Raw genomic sequence first — 13,651 nt, forward strand, 5'->3', positions numbered from 1 at the left:
GCTCTTCTTTGGCGTTGTCTAATCCCCCACAGAAAAGCCCAGACCCCATTTCCATTTTGCCCATTCCCCCATTCCCCTGTTGGCGGCTTTTGGCGCCTTTGACGTTGGCTGCCTTTCGTTGGCGGCTTTTGCAATTTATTTGCAATTTGCACAAAGCGCATTACAACAGCAACAACGGGTCGCACACAAAAGTTTATGCCCCAACGCCAACACAAAGCGATGGCGACCAGGCGGCCAATGCCCCACCCCCACCCCTGCCGCTACCGCTGCAGTCTGGCACCCCCCTCGAGACACTTGAAAGGCGACTGTTCGGAGAGCATTCCTAATTAATGACGTCGTCGTCGTCGGCGGCGGCGGCGGCAGTGGCGGCAGTGGCGGCAGTCAAAGTTTTCTTTTCTTTTCTGTTGTGTTTTTTGGTTTTCTTTCAATTTTTAATTGAAATGGCTACAGTACTATCTGGCTGCTGTGGCTGCTGCGGCAGCTGTTGGCCAACAGATGAGCAGTCTACCACGCTACCACGGCCTTTGGTCTCGGTTTTGGATCCATTCATTACTCATACGACGCGTAGACCACAGCAAAGTGGTAGAAATAGGAGAATAGCTGAACGACGGAGTGCTTTCTTTCACCATAAACATGTGTACATACAATATCCACTTTTTATCCGTGCAAATAATAACTTGATAAACTTCAAAGACCCGAAGGCCCAAACCCTCCACTTGACACACAGAAATCCCAGCCATAAGCCCAAGCTCACTAGCCCCAGTAGCACCATTCGCATTTAATTTACTTCTCTTTTTCCTTGGCCACCCACAAAGCCCCACACCACACCACACCCCACCACCCACTATTCGCGGCCATTGTATCTGCTGCTGCTTCATTTTAATTAATTAGCGTGCTTAAAAACAAAAACAAAAAAAGCAAAAAAACTAAAGAAAATTTCCACTTCTCGCCTTTGCCCCTACTCTCCTCTCCTCTCCCCTTCTTCGACACTTTTCGCAGCTGACCTAAATTTGTGGTTTTCGCATATTTCGCATTTCGCTTTTCATTTCTCATTTGAGAGCTGCGTCCTTGCCGGGCAGGCCCCGCCCAGCAGGACATGGCTTTTAATTGCATGAACATTATGCAAGCAAAGCAGTCCCAAGTTTCCATTTTGTGTAATTTTCCCTTCATTCTTTCTTTCTGTTGTTTTTGTTGTTATCCCCGGCAGGATTGCGCCAAAAGAGTTGCCGCTGCCGCTGCCGCTGCTGCTGCCTGCTGCTGAGGTGGCGACAATTGAAGACAATTAGCCAAAGTGCCTGGGAAATGAGCTGGTTGTCGAGTCCTGGGCCAAGTCCCTGTAATTGTTTGCACTGCGGCATTACGATAGCACACAAAGTTGCGGCAGTGGGAGTGGCAGTGGCAGTGGCGGGGGGGATGCGGCATGCCGTATGTTGACCCAGTTAACACTTGACAATATAGAATTGTAGGTTACCTCGTCTGCCTTGAAAGTGCTTTTCCACAGAGAATATCCCCAGAAACGTCACAAATGCCACCTGCTTTCTATATTTTTCGTAACATTTTTTGTTAAATTTTGTATGTGTTTTATTACGGGACAATTTATAACATTTTGCTGTAGGTTTTTTTGTACAATTTATGCGCATTTTTGATTTGCACCACAAAACCCAGTCGCAGTGCCAGTGCCAGTGCCACACAAAAAGTTCATTAATTAATTATGCAAATCTTTCATAGAAAACTTGTGTTATCTACAGCATCAGGCAGGGACTTGATAATTACACATAGATACGTAGATACGTAGCTACGTAGATACATAGATACAACACCCCTCCCCTTACACCACAAAGATATGTTAATCAAGGGCCTACAGCACACGTCCCACATTCTACATCTCTGAAGCGGACTTTAATTGAGACCAAAAGCCAAGATCAACGAAAACCACTACCACACGTTCGTTCGGTGTTGAGGGACCGAACATTACTCATACGCCACGTAGGCTGTATTCAATTTGGGCTGTTGCTGTTGCTGTTGCTGTTGCTGTTGTGCTTTTCTTTTGATAGATAAGCCGCCAGCCGTGACGTTCCATTTATCATAGAAAATTCATGAAGCTGGTGCTGCTGCTGCTGCGGTCACACATTTCGACATGGCCTTTGTGACCCCACCTCCCCCCAGGTAAGCCGTGAGCCGTGTGCGCCTAGAAGCCCTTGGAGCTCTTGGCCTCGGCTTTGGCTTCGGCCTCATCTCATCTCATCTCATCTTGTCTCGTTGTTGGGCAATGCTGGCCGTGTCTATTGCGGTCGTCATAGTCATAGGGATTGGAAGTGAGGCCGTGGTCCGTGCGTCTTGATGGGGCTAATCATTTTCATTTTCATTTCCATTTTCTCTGCCCTGTCGTGCCCTGCCCTGCCCTGCCCTGCCCTACGCACACATTACGCAAATGTACAAATTCAATTCATTTTGCCGCCGTAGGCTTGGGGGCACCAGCAGTATCTAGTATCTTGTATCTTGTATGTTAGGGCCCCTGGATACTGGACTTTTTCCTTATTTTCTCTCGTCTTTTTGGACTTGATTTGCTCCGAGTTTCATTAGGTTTTTACCTATAGTATTTATGTACTTTTTTGATCCATTTAGATGTTTTATCAATCACACCTCGAGATTGTTTTTGCGCCACGGCGACCCCCTTTTATGAGTAACAATTGAAAAATCATTTTTTGTAGGTCATCGGCGAGTCGTGCATGCCCCCAGGGCTCTCTGAGGCTGTCCGGCTGCCATTCTGGCCATTCTCCTTTCAATTTGTGCCTATATATCGTGTATGTATGTATGTATCTCTGTATCTGTTTTGGAGTGGCTTAGGCCAAAGTTAATTTGCAAGGCGGCATGTTTCATATCAGACGCCAAAATGCTTTCCTGATGACTCAACAACAACAACAACAAAAACAAGTTGATTCCCATTGTGTGTGTCGGGTCGGCCACTTGAGAGCAAAAAACATGTTCTTTTGGTTTATCTTGGCGCCACGATCGTCGGCAAAGGCCGTGCGCGGTATTTGCTCAAAAAAAAAAACACACACACAAAAAAAAGAATGCTGAAAGAAACACAAAGGCGATAATTAAACGCAAAACAAAGCGGCCAAGAACAGAGAGAGAGAGGGAGAAAGAGAGACATAGCAGAGAATCTGGGAACCCGAGATCAGAGGCCCATCAACTGGTGGACCTTTAATTAGAAAAAGGTGTACCCCCGAAAGCACACAAGATAATCGCACAAAGAGTACCAAAAGTTGCATCCAAGAAGTGACAAGAGCCACAACTCCACGACCAACTATGGCACGGAGAGTGGCCAAGTGGCAGAGTGGCAGAGTGGCAGAGTGGCCGCGTGGCCGCGTGGCCGCGTGGCAACCACTATTTATTAGACAGATGATGTGCCAAGACCCATGGCCAAGCCAGAAAAGATATAAACCAAAGATAAAACTTCATAATTGCGTCTCTGTGTGGGCCAGAGACACACACAGGCACACCGAAAACCGAAAAAAAAAAACGAAAAAAGTTGTTGCTTTTGCTGTTTCTGTTGCTGTTGCTGGCCAAAGATATCTCGTATCTCGTATCTGGCATGTAAGTGTTAATGAAGTTAAGTGTTTTTGACGCGAACGACGACCGACCGGCAATAACAAAAGCAACAAACAATTAATGAGAAGTCGCATACGGAGCCAAACACACAAAAGAAATGCTCGGCCCTCTATGATAAAGATCAACACACACACCCATACACACCCATACACACCCATACCCACCCATACACATGCCAAAAAGAAACAAACTAAATACGAGACCATAAGTGAAAAAGTTGTGAGAGAAATGCTTGGGGCTAAAGGGCTCCCACGGAGGGGGGAATCTAACGAATGCCAGAAGTTAAGCAACTTTGCAGATGGTTCAAAGGAGTCCAAATGAGTCGAAAAGAGACCCAGATCAGAGTTAGCTACGAGACTCCTTCGCTTGGCTTGCACTTGGCTTGCATCTTGGACATAAACCCTGCCGCCTGATCACTAGCTGATCACTTGCCGATCACCCGCTGAAGGATCAAGTGCTTTCCAATTAGTGTGCTTTTGTTTTGTTTTTTATAGCATTTTTTGTCCGACACTTGACAATTTACAACCACAATTTGGCATGGCATCGCATGGCACTTATCGATGGTTTCGTTGGGCAATGGGGCCGGCAAAAATCAAACGAGTCCCACAAAAAAACAAAAACAAAAATATATTTCACTATCAGCCCCAAGAAATCTGCCTCAATTTTTGTTACCCACTTTTATTTTCACTCTGTTGTTGTTGCCGCAACGCGACGTAGCAGAAAATCTTATCAGGTGGAAGGGGAGTGGGGAGTGGGGCGTGGGGAATGGGGAGTGGGAATGGGAATGCTTGCTAAATACCAGTAGCAATTATTTCGAGGGGAAAAGAGGCGCTGAGGCCCAGACTGGGGGCTGGCGGCTGGCGGCTGGCGACTGGGGTCTGGTAACGTTTAATTAAACGCCGATAATCGATGCGCCTACCCAAACAGTTACACGATGGCCCCGTGCTCCCCCCCGCCACCCCTTCTTTGGCTTATCAGCCGTCTGAAGTTCAGGGCGAGCGTCATCATCGATTGCCGGTAGCAACGGCGGTGGCAGGGACAGGGACAGGCTCTCTATGGCAGGGCAGGCACAAAGTATGCCAACTATTGGCAGTGGTTGTCGACAATCGATTGCAGTTTTTTTTTTTCTTTCAGCCAACGAGCGAACGAACAAGCCAGCAAGCTCCTCTGGGCCGGTTGCTTGTGTGTCGGCATTTTTATAACTTTTCTTTAATGTCACAAATCAAGTGAAACAAATGCCGACAACGACGTCAGACAGATCCAACAGATCGAGCGTGCCTTTTGTCCGATACATATACATACGTATGTACAGATGTATGTATGTATCCAACAAAAATCCCTAACTCTTCAGGCCGCTTCGTGGAGCCGCCAGCCGCCAGGCCCCAGCCCCAGCCTCAGCCTCAGCCGCAGCCGCAGCGCGCGTGTTGGAGGCCTTCATCTCTACCGCAACGTGTTCGGAAAACGGGTTTTCTGTTGGGATATTGTATCGCTATATAAGCCAGAGATGGGCATGCTAAATTACATATCAGGTTGGTAAATGATTTTGAACTGAACTGAACTGAAAAATAATACTCGGTTTCTTTTGGTTGAGTGTTGGATAGAAAGTCCCATTCCGAGAGCATAAACCAACCAACGATATACAGTTCTATGGTTTTTAATTCACGTGTGTGTGTGTGTGTGTATGCATAGCAGATCTGTTAACTTGGCTTTAATGCTAAAGTATACCTCTCTCTCTCTCGCTTCTGTGCCACTGTGTGTTTCTCTGTCTCTGTCTCTGTTTGTCTCCTGCTGCGATTTTGCTGCACCAAAGTTTGCTGCGGCTCCACTCCACACACAAACGGAAATTAATTACAAACAGCGGCTCTTAAACTGGCCAGCAGCAGCAACAACAGCAACAACAGCAACAACAAACAGAAAGAAAAAAAACACCAATAATGAATGGAGCGTCATAATGAACGAGGGCTGCTCTTAATGTTGTTATCCGACAGTGTGTGCCTCTCCCTTCTCTCCTGCTACTCCCCTGCCCTTGTTAGTCATTAACTAAAAGGCGTTAATTTCCCCCCTTTAAGCAAATCAGTTCTTGTACTTTTTGCTGGCGCCAATTTTTGCTCGCTGTGTGTGGAATTTTATCAATCGTTTGTTGGGCCCTGGCAAATGTCGCTATGTCTGGGGTTCCCATAGCATTGTTGTTGCTGTTGTACGGAGTCAAAGTATCTGTTGTTTGTCAATCAAATGTCAATCAAACAATGCTCTAGTTTTCACGCTCTGTCATTCTGCTGCCGCTGCCGTTGTTGGTTGTTGCTTTTGTAATTTCGATTGCTAAAGCGTAGAAGCTGCAACGAATTGTGTAAATATGCATGTACTTTGTATCTGAACATGGAAGGAATGGCGCAGACAGACAGATGATAAGATACGCGGGGGCATACTCCGCAGAAGGGTACTTCTCCTCCTCTTCCTCCCCCACTGGAAAATGCGATGCTGTGATGCTCCGATGCTGCGATGCTGCGAGGGTGGTTTCATGGGGTGTCATGTACCCATTCTTTTCTACCCATTTCAGTATATTTCCATCATCGATTTTACGGTTTCATTCTTAGTTAATTTAATATAAACACTCCTGTTTCCTGCCAAGTTCTTAGTTCTTTAAGCCTGCCTTCACAAGGAAAATTCTTCAAATCCGAACGCCAGAGACCCCAAAGCTGTCACTCAGGGCTCCCGAATATCGCGTATCACACAGTACATATATATGTATGCCTAGGAATTTACGTAAATTATTGTGCTGTTTTTATTGTTGGGCTAGAGGGAGGGTGTGGGGGGACTGTTGGCCCTTTTTATGGTCATGTAAAAAAATTTGCCCGATACCCAAGGTGTTAGACAGAGACAGATGGGGGTTGGCCGCCATGAGTGAGAAAAGTGAGACGACGACACATCTCAAGTTTTATGTGCGTGTTTTTTTATTATTACAATCTTTTATGGCCACCTGCAATGCCAAAAGCGGCCGCCAACGAGAGATAAAAGATACAAAATTTGTATAAATATTTCAGTCAAAACTCATAAAAGAGAAGAGAGACAGAGAGAGAGACAATAAAATTGTACAAATTATGAACTTGAGGCGTGCTTGGGGGTACGACCCAAAGCCACCATTAAAAAGCGAAAGAAAATTCGGAAACTGTCTGTCTGTCTGTCTGTCTGGTGACATATGCACTCGAAAAGCAGCTCGAAAATAAATACTTGAAAATTATTACACATTGTACCCATATTCTGTTATTATATTCCCTTCAGAAAGAGAGAGAAAAAGCCTTCAATGTATTGGTATTATAATAAGAAAAAAACATACACATATACACACATGTATGTACTCGATGTATTATGCCTTCTTTCTTTCAACTTTTGCGCCTAATTCACACTTTGTCCTCGTACGATGTCGAGTGCGAGTACACCCCATTCCCCATTCCCCATCCTCCCAGCATCCCATCACCATTCCCCATCCCAGAGAACTCTCTTGTTCCAACATTGTTGTCATTGCTGTTGTTGTTGCTGTTGCTGTTTTCGTGGCTGTGTGTGAAAATTTTTATGTATTGCCTTTAGCAGCATCATCAAAAAAAAATACAAGCCAAAATGGGTATAGGCGTGATATACGGGGGATATAGGGGATTGGGGAAAAGAAGACATCAATATGAAATTTTTGTCACGTTTTCTAATGTGCCAATGGCCAGAAAAGAACGGGGAAGGGAACGGAAACCATGGATGCGTAGCCCGCATAGGGCCCGCGGGCAGTGGCGTGGTAGGGCAGGGGAGTGCCCCTCATACTCGTACGAGGAGAGAGGAGTATCTGATCTGTAATTCTGGTGTGAAAATTGAAAATGATGTTGACATGGGGACACGGCTGTGTGGCAGGTGGAGTTGGGGAAAATTTTGTATGCCCTAAGGAAAGCGGGAAATGTAAATTTATCCATAATCGAGTAATGAGGGAAAATTCGAAAGGACATGTACATATGTATGTACATACATATGAAATGGTGCTCCTCTCCATTTCAAAGGAATTTTTGCTTTCAAGCAACTCTCAATCTCGCACATAAATAGATCTGTTTTCATCTTTAATCATTTGCAATTTCAATTTATTTCCTACCCATCCCCTTCCCCGCACCCATTCCCTTGGACGTTGATCATCTCCTCTGCTGGATACATTATTATATTCCATTATATATGGTATTTCAATGGGAACATCAATCATCGCCGGCTAACCCCCCTTGGCGGCTGTCTCTGGCCAGAGCCAGCTCTCTATCATTTGCAGCCATCAATGTTTTTATGTTATGTTATGCCATGTGCTATTACTTTAGCATTGGCGAACGAGCACTCCACATACACTCCTCCTCCGATGACCCCCCTGCCGCCTGCCGCCTGCTGCTGCTATGGCTGATGCTGCTGTTGGTGGCACCTCCATTGGCCCCCGACAAGCCATTAACATGCCCTAGCCAGCAGACACACAAACACACACACACGCATATGGATAGACATGGCGCACAGATACATCTCAGAGATACAGATACATTCTCACACTGTGCCACGCATGACTATAAAGTATATTTTAGCATGTCAAGCGTTGCGCATCCGCTTTGATGTTTATTTGACAGTTTTTATAGCGGCTTTTATCTGCCAACTACTTGGCTATGACCGCCTGCCCCTCTCAGCCCCCCTTGGTATCACTCCGTTCTCCATCCATCCATCCACTAGATCTTTAGCCTCCCTTCGCTTCTTAAGTTAGCCCGTCCGTCCACCCTCCCCTCCCCGTACTTATTTGCTAAAAACAACAAAATTCCCCTAACCCCCCACTCTCTGTGTTTTAAGAATGCTTTTGAAGATTTATAATTTGTTTTTGCCTTTGTTTTTGTTTTCGTTCTTGTTTTGTGCGGCTTTGACTTTGAGAGCATCCCAGCACGGGCACACACAAAATGCGTCACACGCTCGCACAGAAATTGTAAATAAATATACGGGTAAGAGAAGAGAGCCATTGCGACCTGATTGCCCACGCAGACGGCCAGTAATTTCGTTGGCTCTTGGCTGAGAATGCATCTCGAAATGAACACGGCCTAGATAATCGGTTAAATCTCTGTAGATCTCTCTTACCGATCCTCTTTTTCTCTCAAACACCCACGCGCCCTCTTTCTCTCTCTCTCTCTCTGTCTCTCTGTGTCTCTCTTTTTCTACCACTTTTCGTTGCTCTTTTGGTTTTGATTAATTTTCAACTTCATTAAAAATGTCTCTCCACATTTTCAAAAATAGTTTTCACAACAATTAATTGTTGTTCTTCATATATTTTCAATGTGTTTTTTTTGCGCTTTTGATTGTTGGCTACCGCCACAATATATATTCCAGGGCCATCCAGTGGGCGGCCGGGCGGCCGGGCGGGCGGTCTCTCTCTTTTGCCAGAATTTCTGTTTGCACAATTACCTCAAACACAAACACACAGATACACAAACCCACACTCACACAGAAAATGCGAACAATTTTTGTGCAAACGGCGGCAAATTAAGTTTCTTCACATAAAGTCGGGAATGGATATTGGACAGGCCACCCACTGGCCCCACTCCACTCCACATGGCTGTTCCCAAAAGCGAGGGGTTTTCGCATTTGGCTAAATATTTAATGAAAATATGCGCATTTTCCCCTGGTTATGCCTTTTGTCTTTCTGTTCTTTGTTTTCTGTGTGCTGTTCCGATTGCAATTACATTACGCAGGCCAAGACAACAATAAACGTATACGGAAAATTGCGTATACGCCATGGCGTACCGAATGGAAAATCCCGCACTCTGTGCTCGTGTTTTGTGTCTTGTGTTCGTGGATTATTCATGCAATGGACATTGCCATTTCATTATTTTAAAATCAACAAGGATTTGCATAAGCTGATTGCATCTCACCCCAAGAAATCCCTACCCCCCCCCCCCCCGCACACACCCCACCACCCACATCTATTATTAATATTCTTTCGGGAGAAGCCAAAAACTTTTATGAAATCAAGTTTTCTTTTTGTTTTTTTCGGGGGCTGAAACTTTGACTCGTAAAATAGTTTTATTGCCGCTCGCACTCGCTCCAAAGAATTGTCGCCATTTCTTTTGTAAGCCACTTGCCACTATAATTAACTATTTTTCGTCTGTGCCTCCACATTACACACATAAACACACAATCCCAAGCCTGGAGAGGGGGTGGAGGGGGGTCTGAGGGAGCCAAGGGCTTAAGTGGGATCCATTGGTGGCTTGAGAAGTTCAGACGTGTGCGGGGAGCGCCACAGTTAATGTCAAGTTTCGCTGAGTGTCGCCAACTATGTGGCAAAGTTGAAGAAAAGAGAGGACCCAGAGACGGTGCCACAAGGCAGTAAGCGGGGGGAATTGAGAATGTTTTGGCAGGCCCCAGGAAGGGGCAACGAAAGAGTTTTAGGACATTCTCCAGTAGTTTCTAGATTCGAGGATCATTTATCCATCAAATATGACGTTGTCCTGCATCTACAAGATCTATTCTATTATATTTGTATGGTTTGTATGATCCTACTACCCAAACCCGAAAACTTTATACCACTCTAACCCTGCTCTCATTAGAGACCGCGGGCGCCTCTGGCTGTGGCTCTCGACTCGACTCGACTGTGCCTGGCTCTTGGCTTTACTTTGGCTTTACTTTGACTCTACTTTGGCCTGTGGGTCTGTGGGTCCGTGTGGGCCTCTACTTTTGTTGCCTTTTGCCTGTCGCTTGTTTACTTTTCATATGACAAAGTCAACCGACATCGTTGTCGGCGGCAAATTCTTGGCAACTTTTTTTGTTCTCGTAGTCTCGTTTTTTGTTGTTGTTGTTGTTGTTTTCTTCTCATTTCAAACAACAAATACCCGAGCACGCAGCACGTTCTGCAGTCGAGTTTGTCGGTTGTCGCTGCACGTAGCATATTTAAGAAAAAAAAATAAAAAATAAAACCGAGAGGGGAAAGGAACAAAAAGCCTCGCCGATTTACGTACTGCAAAAACTTGGAAGGCAGGCAGGCAGTCGCACATATGCCACATGACTGAGATTCGGGACAGAGACAGGAGACAGAGACAGGAGAACGGTGTACGGAGTACGGAGTACGATGAGGGGCCGGAGAGAAAGACAGAGGGAGAATTGGAATCATATGTGGGCTCTGACAAGGGGCTACTGTTTGCAAGTTCGTTGCAAGTTTTTCTTTTGCTGTGGCAAAAAAAAACCAGTAGCAGCCCCCAAAAAGTTGAAGGCAGAGACAGAGGCCGGTGCTTCATGCCACGTTGCACTCGAGTGAATGCCAAAAAGTTGAGGTTTGTTCTCCTGCCATACTCTCTCTCTGTCCATCCGAATAGGGGAAAGAGCAGACAAGACTGTGCCTGGAGCTGGCAAGTCCCGGGGAAGAGTATCTATGCTTCGTTCTGGCCATGCCATCTCTTGTTGTGTGTGTGTGTTGTTCTTTTATAGAGCAAAAAATGGAGTACCACAAACTGACCCTCCCCATCGCCTGGGGCCAAAATTAAACTGGCTTTTGGCCTGGCCAGCAAATATTTGTGGTTGAGCTCTGTGCAACTCGTGCAGCACTCGTGCAGCATACTCTTTCGGCCACAATTTGATTGCATTTTAACAAGGCAAGGGCTTCACTTTGGTTCGCTTCGCTTCGGTACGGGCCAATTTCTTCATCGTCTTTGGCTTTTGCTTTTGCTTTTGAGGCTGGAAAAACAATAAGCAGCATTTGAAAATTCAATTGTTATTGCTGGCTTTTCTTTCATCTCTCCCATGGTCATGGGAGTCTGGTTGGTCCTTTCTAGCCGCATCCCCAGTCCCTGCCTTTGCCCCTGCCCCTGCCCCTGCCCCCGCCCCTCTACGGGAAACACACAGTCTAAATTGTTTTCCATTATTTTTCTGACTCAGCACTCGGCCAAGAGGGCAGGAGAGTGGCAGACGTAGAGGAGAGGCTCTTCATCAGCCTTTTTGATTGCTGTCCAGCTGCCTCTTGAATTTTTTTCTGATTTGTCATTATATTTATGAGTTACGACTGTTCTCTTCTGTTCTTGTTGTTGGCTGTCCCCAGAGCGCTTGGCCATAACATGATTTCCGTTTTAGGCTTCTCCGTCCGCAGCAGCAATCTGGCTCTGGCTCTGGCTCGAGCTCTGGCTCGGTCTCTGGGCTTCTGGCTCTGCGGGCAAGCAATTAAGAGAAACCGAGAAACCGAGAAACGACAACAACAACAACGACAACAACATCTTGAGCGGAAGTCATTTAGCTCTTTTCCATTTTGAAGTGGAGTTTTGTAATTGATTTTCTTATTCCCATTCCCCATTCCCATTCCCATACCCATTCTTTCCCCTTCCCCTTGTGCCCAGAACGGGCTTCCCCTTCTCTCCGGCTCTCGTCTTGGGCCCATTTAATTGCCCTCGTACACAAACCGCTAAATCGCGCCAAAGTTCTATGCAAATAATCATCATTTCCTAGGCCCATGTCCGTGTCCGTGTCCAACTCTATGTCCAACTCCATGTTCAGCGATGGAGCCCTTATTGGCACACAACTTGACCCAATTCCAGGGCGTGCCTTGGGTCATTATGAAAAGTGGAAAAAAGAAGAAGAAAGAGTGGGAAAACTTGAGGCACGTAGAGCTCTAGAGCTGATTGCAGATTGTTTTCCCAAGACTTTCGGCTCGAAAAAGATACTTTTTCTTCAAACCCAAACCCAAGGCAGCTGTTGCAGTTTTCAAATATTTCAAATACTTCAAGTTTCACTTACTTCCGGTTGGAAAAGTTGCCGAATGAAAGGCCTTTCAGAGAGAGGGCTTTTCGGGGTGGAGCGGAGTCGGTTGCCTTATATTCCTGGAAATATTCCACATTTGTTTCGTGTTTCTTGAAAGTTTCCCCGTCTTTATAGATAGTTTTCCCCATCCAAAACTAAATGGTGTCCCCTCCCTTGGCCCAAGCCCATAAAAATCAAAATACGTGACAAAAAGTGTCTTCTGAAATTTGCACTCACTAAACCACATACTTATCCACCATCCCCCATCCCCCATGCTGACCAGAGCCAATCATCCCTGTTCCCTTCAAACTTAAAGTGTCCTTTAAACTTGAAGGGAGGAAAACGGGGAGGAGGAGAGCGAGAGAGCTAAGAGCTGCCCAGATCTCAGTGATAAACCATCGGGAAGGAAAAAAGGAAAAAAGGAAAAAAGGAGAAGAGAAAAAAACTTTATTAAATACACTTAAGCTACGCTCTGTGGCCAGGTTTTGGACGGAGGACCCCGAAGCTTCGTCCTGGTCAAATCGGCCACGACTTTTAGTCAAAAGTCCAGAGTTGCTTTGAACTTTTTCCCCCCCACCCTGCCCCAGCCAATGCCCTTCCTTCCGCGCACATTTCCTTTTCGCTTTGGCAACAAAGTTAACTTGATTGAACTTTGTTTGGCTTTGCCCTTAGCTGCTTTCCCACTTCCCCTTCCCCACTGCCCCACTGCCCCCCTTCCCCACTAGGTTTTCTGTTCTTCGAATGTTGCTCTTGTCCTTTGCTTTTCTCTTCTTTTCTTGGGTTTTTCCTTTCTTTTCCTTTCGGTTCATTCCCTGTGTTTGTATGTTGTTTGCGCTTTATAAAAACTAAATGGAAAATAAATTTTGTTTGCACTTTGTGTGTGGCACACAAATAAAATAGAGGCAAAAAATGTTGTTGTGTGAGCAAAATAGAAAATGGAAAATGGAAAAAGGAAATCGCAACTTGAGTGAGTGTGAAGGAAAAAGTTTTCCAAATGCCTCGGCAGGACAGGCATTCCTGCCACATCTCCCACATCCCATATCCCATTGGGGGAGGGGGTGCTGCATGCTGGTGGCAAATCCCTGGCTTAATTGTGGCGCATTTCCGGGGAAACCCGTTTCATTATTTGATGCATTGCAGACAATAAACCGAGGAATCGCAAAGAGCTGCTTGGAGGAGCCGGAACTGCGTGAAAACTCCTTCCAGAATGGAGTGCTCTTTCATATATTTCTCAGTGTGCCCTTGGTTTTCCCTTCCCTTCTTCGCATTTTTC

At 45.8% G+C, this 13,651-nt stretch overlaps 1 protein-coding gene across 3 annotated transcripts in view; it reads right to left on the minus strand.

The window, feature by feature from the left end:
* Positions 1 to 13,651, minus strand: part of LOC108150918 (protein naked cuticle) — a 40,458-nt gene that overhangs the window by 6,017 nt on the left and 20,790 nt on the right. The gene's annotated exons all lie outside the window — the stretch shown is intronic.

This window comes from Drosophila miranda, chromosome XR (genome assembly GCF_003369915.1).
Source record: "Drosophila miranda strain MSH22 chromosome XR, D.miranda_PacBio2.1, whole genome shotgun sequence".
Classification (NCBI taxonomy): Eukaryota; Metazoa; Arthropoda; class Insecta; order Diptera; family Drosophilidae; genus Drosophila; species Drosophila miranda.